Source organism: Carassius gibelio, chromosome A20 (assembly GCF_023724105.1).
Source record: "Carassius gibelio isolate Cgi1373 ecotype wild population from Czech Republic chromosome A20, carGib1.2-hapl.c, whole genome shotgun sequence".
NCBI classification, from domain to species: domain Eukaryota; kingdom Metazoa; phylum Chordata; class Actinopteri; order Cypriniformes; family Cyprinidae; genus Carassius; species Carassius gibelio.
In genome coordinates, this window is record NC_068390.1 from 948,294 (window position 1) to 953,293 (window position 5,000).

General features: G+C 39.7%; 1 protein-coding gene and 6 non-coding genes across 7 annotated transcripts in view; all 7 read right to left on the bottom strand.

Annotated features, from left to right (window-relative positions):
- The window catches only part of LOC127938331 (uncharacterized), a 374,843-nt gene that overhangs the window by 282,874 nt on the left and 86,969 nt on the right, over positions 1-5,000 (bottom strand). The gene's annotated exons all lie outside the window — the stretch shown is intronic.
- On the bottom strand, positions 1,472-1,544 carry trnak-uuu (transfer RNA lysine (anticodon UUU)). The gene has a single exon. It is a non-coding gene; the product is annotated as a tRNA-Lys (tRNA).
- Positions 1,713-1,794, bottom strand: trnas-uga (transfer RNA serine (anticodon UGA)). Its single transcript has one exon. It is a non-coding gene; the product is annotated as a tRNA-Ser (tRNA).
- trnah-gug (transfer RNA histidin (anticodon GUG)) lies at positions 1,926-1,997 on the bottom strand. Its single transcript has one exon. It is a non-coding gene; the product is annotated as a tRNA-His (tRNA).
- Positions 2,153-2,234, bottom strand: trnas-aga (transfer RNA serine (anticodon AGA)). Its single transcript has one exon. It is a non-coding gene; the product is annotated as a tRNA-Ser (tRNA).
- trnak-uuu (transfer RNA lysine (anticodon UUU)) lies at positions 3,862-3,934 on the bottom strand. Its single transcript has one exon. It is a non-coding gene; the product is annotated as a tRNA-Lys (tRNA).
- Positions 4,317-4,388, bottom strand: trnah-gug (transfer RNA histidin (anticodon GUG)). The gene has a single exon. It is a non-coding gene; the product is annotated as a tRNA-His (tRNA).

Here is a 5,000-nt window from a genome sequence, read left to right on the forward strand (position 1 = left end):
AATAAAGATAACAAACAAGATGTGCTGTCTGCAGCCTTTGTCTGCGCTGATCTTCATTTACAAACACGTCATTAAAATGAACCTCTAACTCTGTGAATACTCAACGAAGAGACATGAGAGAGATATCTATAGAAAGCTTGACATTTCTACTTTTAAACTAAACAAGTGCTGCCGAAAACAAATATTCTGTGATAAAGTAATCCATATGAAAACAAGGCGATGTCCTTTTTTCACGTCTCCCTTCATTATATCTAATGTGACCACGCCCCCGCGCTGAACGCTCTATTCAGATTCAAACTGAAGTGCGGCTTGAATACGCCCACACAGAAGAAAAAGCAGCCAGACTGTTGTTCAAGTGCTTTTATTTTACTGTTTGCTTCGCGATGAGAGGAATAACACAAAATTCACCCCAAAAAGATGTGACGTGGTTGAGGATTTGAGAAATGGATTTCCTCAGAAAAAAAAGAATGAAGCACTTTATTCAGCAGAGATCATAAACATGAGTAAGTCTCTTTATATTTATTTATATACTTTTACTAGTTTTCACATAACGTCTAAACATTTTACTAGTTAGACTTTTTCCAAACTATAATTATTGACTAAATGTATAATTAAGTTAAATATTATGAAGTTTCAATAACAATATACAAAAGTATACCACTCAAAAGCTTAATGTAAATAATATAAATGTAACAAATACATGTAACTGTAACAAATGTAACAAAAAATGGTGTTCTTTTAATTTACCACCCTAAAAAACATGAAAAATATTCTCAGCTATTTTCAACATTAATAATAATGATAACAATAAAAGTTTTTATTTTTTATTTTTTACAAATTCAGATTGTTAAAAGGATTTCTTAAGGATTGTGTGACTGGAGTAATAATGCAAAAATAAAATTAGTTTGAAAGTCAGCATTGATTGTTCCTAATAAACTGTTTAACTGCTCCCCCATATTAAATTATGTTGTGGGATAATTAAATATATTCTAAATAAACTCCAAACTTAAAATTATATACATTTATTTTGTTCTCACGTTCTTTCTTGTAACACCTCCCTCTCAGTGACAACAGCTGACTGAGCGGCTCTTTATGCAGCTCATTATGCAGGGCTTTGTCTTCTCAGGTGTAAATCATGATAGTTGACGCCTACTCGCATATGACTTTTACCAACAAAAAGTGTCTTAGACAATTTAAATCAATGTATTGTTTTCTGTAAGTGAGTAAACAAGATGATTTTCACATAATTTACAAAGAAAAATTCTAGGCTACAAGCTCTGGTTCTCAAAAATCCCAGGCACCATTGTTCTTTATGTATTTTTTGGCCTTGTTCATTTAACATTGTTCGTTTGTCACTAACCACAAGGGAGATCCCCTGATCACCGGGAGCAGGAAGGAACACCGTTCCAGTACAGAGTCAGCAGAAGAGATGGACCGTAGTGATAGCAAGGTGAGGCCAAAGAAAGACCTTCGCCCGAACAGGGACTTGAACCCTGGACCCTCAGATTAAAAGTCTGATGCTCTACCGACTGAGCTATCCGGGCTCTTGTCGAGTACTGGCATCTCACCTTTTATATAACAGCAGTTTTACAACAAGCTGCCCAGAAGAGACGCAGGTGTCACGGGATGAAAGCTAGAAGCAGTTAGGACAAAGGACCACAGAAGGCACAATTACCATCACAGAAAGCTAAAGCAACACTGCAAAGCCCTCCCGTAGTCGGCAGGGTTCGAACCTGCGCGGGGAGACCCCAATGGATTTCAAGTCCATCGCCTTAACCTCTCGGCCACGACTACGTCTAGCGGTAGGCTGCCTGCCCCCTTGTCTGGTGGCTCCCTGCACAGGCCAAGCGTCAAAAACAAAATAGAGAAGAAAGATGAGGTGGTAAAAAAATGTCAACCTTCCCGTACACTCAACGCCAGAGTGTTGCCGTGACCCGGATTCGAACCGGGGTTGCTGCGGCCACAACGCAGAGTACTAACCACTATACGATCACGGCGTGCCACTGGCTCACCCAAGTTAACCACTGGAGCCCGAATACCAGAAGCAGCAGCGGCGTGTTGGTCCATCGAAGAGGGACAGGACATTTCGCAAATCAGTGGGAGGACCTTGAAAAATTCATGGACGCTTTTCCTCGTGGCCTTCAGCAAACAGCGTAGTCGGCAGGATTCGAACCTGCGCGGGGAGACCCCAATGGATTTCTAGTCCATCGCCTTAACCACTCGGCCACGACTACAAGAACAGACCAGCTTCTGCTCAGTTTGTGTGCAACACTGCTGCCTGACCTACTTGCAAACAACCCAGCTCAGTCAGCAAGCTGACTGTAACCCAATAAAGGGTTTCCTTTTTTGGATACAGAAAATAATAACAACAAAACTTTGTGCACTTATAAAATAAAGATAACAAACAAGATGTGCTGTCTGCAGCCTTTGTCTGCGCTGATCTTCATTTACAAACACGTCATTAAAATGAACCTCTAACTCTGTGAATACTCAACGAAGAGACATGAGAGAGATATCTATAGAAAGCTTGACATTTCTACTTTTAAACTAAACAAGTGCTGCCGAAAACAAATATTCTGTGATAAAGTAATCCATATGAAAACAAGGCGATGTCCTTTTTTCACGTCTCCCTTCATTATATCTAATGTGACCACGCCCCCGCGCTGAACGCTCTATTCAGATTCAAACTGAAGTGCGGCTTGAATACGCCCACACAGAAGAAAAAGCAGCCAGACTGTTGTTCAAGTGCTTTTATTTTACTGTTTGCTTCGCGATGAGAGGAATAACACAAAATTCACCCCAAAAAGATGTGACGTGGTTGAGGATTTGAGAAATGGATTTCCTCAGAAAAAAAAGAATGAAGCACTTTATTCAGCAGAGATCATAAACATGAGTAAGTCTCTTTATATTTATTTATATACTTTTACTAGTTTTCACATAACGTCTAAACATTTTACTAGTTAGACTTTTTCCAAACTATAATTATTGACTAAATGTATAATTAAGTTAAATATTATGAAGTTTCAATAACAATATACAAAAGTATACCACTCAAAAGCTTAATGTAAATAATATAAATGTAACAAATACATGTAACTGTAACAAATGTAACAAAAAATGGTGTTCTTTTAATTTACCACCCTAAAAAACATGAAAAATATTCTCAGCTATTTTCAACATTAATAATAATGATAACAATAAAAGTTTTTATTTTTTATTTTTTACAAATTCAGATTGTTAAAAGGATTTCTTAAGGATTGTGTGACTGGAGTAATAATGCAAAAATAAAATTAGTTTGAAAGTCAGCTTTGATTGTTCCTAATAAACTGTTTAACTGCTCCCCCATATTAAATTATGTTGTGGGATAATTAAATATATTCTAAATAAACTCCAAACTTAAAATTATATACATTTATTTTGTTCTCACGTTCTTTCTTGTAACACCTCCCTCTCAGTGACAACAGCTGACTGAGCGGCTCTTTATGCAGCTCATTATGCAGGGCTTTGTCTTCTCAGGTGTAAATCATGATAGTTGACGCCTACTCGCATATGACTTTTACCAACAAAAAGTGTCTTAGACAATTTAAATCAATGTATTGTTTTCTGTAAGTGAGTAAACAAGATGATTTTCACATAATTTACAAAGAAAAATTCTAGGCTACAAGCTCCGGTTCTCAAAAATCCCAGGCACCATTGTTCTTTATGTATTTTTTGGCCTTGTTCATTTAACATTGTTCGTTTGTCACTAACCACAAGGGAGATCCCCTGATCACCGGGAGCAGGAAGGAACACCGTTCCAGTACAGAGTCAGCAGAAGAGATGGACCGTAGTGATAGCAAGGTGAGGCCAAAGAAAGACCTTCGCCCGAACAGGGACTTGAACCCTGGACCCTCAGATTAAAAGTCTGATGCTCTACCGACTGAGCTATCCGGGCTCTTGTCGAGTACTGGCATCTCACCTTTTATATAACAGCAGTTTTACAACAAGCTGCCCAGAAGAGACGCAGGTGTCACGGGATGAAAGCTAGAAGCAGTTAGGACAAAGGACCACAGAGGGCACAATTACCATCACAGAAAGCTAAAGCAACACTGCAAAGCCCACCCGTAGTCATCAGGGTTCGAACCTGCGCTGGGAGACCCCAATGGATTTCAAGTCCATCGCCTTAACCTCTCGGCCACGACTACGTCTAGCTGTAGGCTGCCTGCCCCCTTGTCTTGTGGCTCCCTGCACAGGCCAAGCGTCAAAAACAAAATAGAGAAGAAAGATGAGGTGGTAAAAAAAATGTCAACCTTCCCGTACACTCAACGCCAGAGTGTTGCCGTGACCCGGATTCGAACCGGGGTTGCTGCGGCCACAACGCAGAGTACTAACCACTATACGATCACGGCGTGCCACTGGCTCACCCAAGTTAACCCCTGGAGCCCGAATACCAGAAGCAGCAGCGGCGTGTTGGTCCAGTTTGTGTGCAACACTGCTGCCTGACCTACTTGCAAACAACCCAACTCAGTCAGCAAGCTGACTGTAACCCAATAAAGGGTTTCCTTTTTTGGATACAGAAAATAATAACAACAAAACTTTGTGCACTTATAAAATAAAGATAACAAACAAGATGTGCTGTCTGCAGCCTTTGTCTGCGCTGATCTTCATTTACAAACACGTCATTAAAATGAACCTCTAACTCTGTGAATACTCAACGAAGAGACATGAGAGAGATATCTATAGAAAGCTTGACATTTCTACTTTTAAACTAAACAAGTGCTGCCGAAAACAAATATTCTGTGATAAAGTAATCCATATGAAAACAAGGCGATGTCCTTTTTTCACGTCTCCCTTCATTATATCTAATGTGACCACGCCCCCGCGCTGAACGCTCTATTCAGATTCAAACTGAAGCGCGGCTTGAATACGCCCACACAGAAGAAAAAGCAGCCAGACTGTTGTTCAAGTGCTTTTATTTTACTGTTTGCTTCGCGATGAGAGGAATAACACATAATTCACCC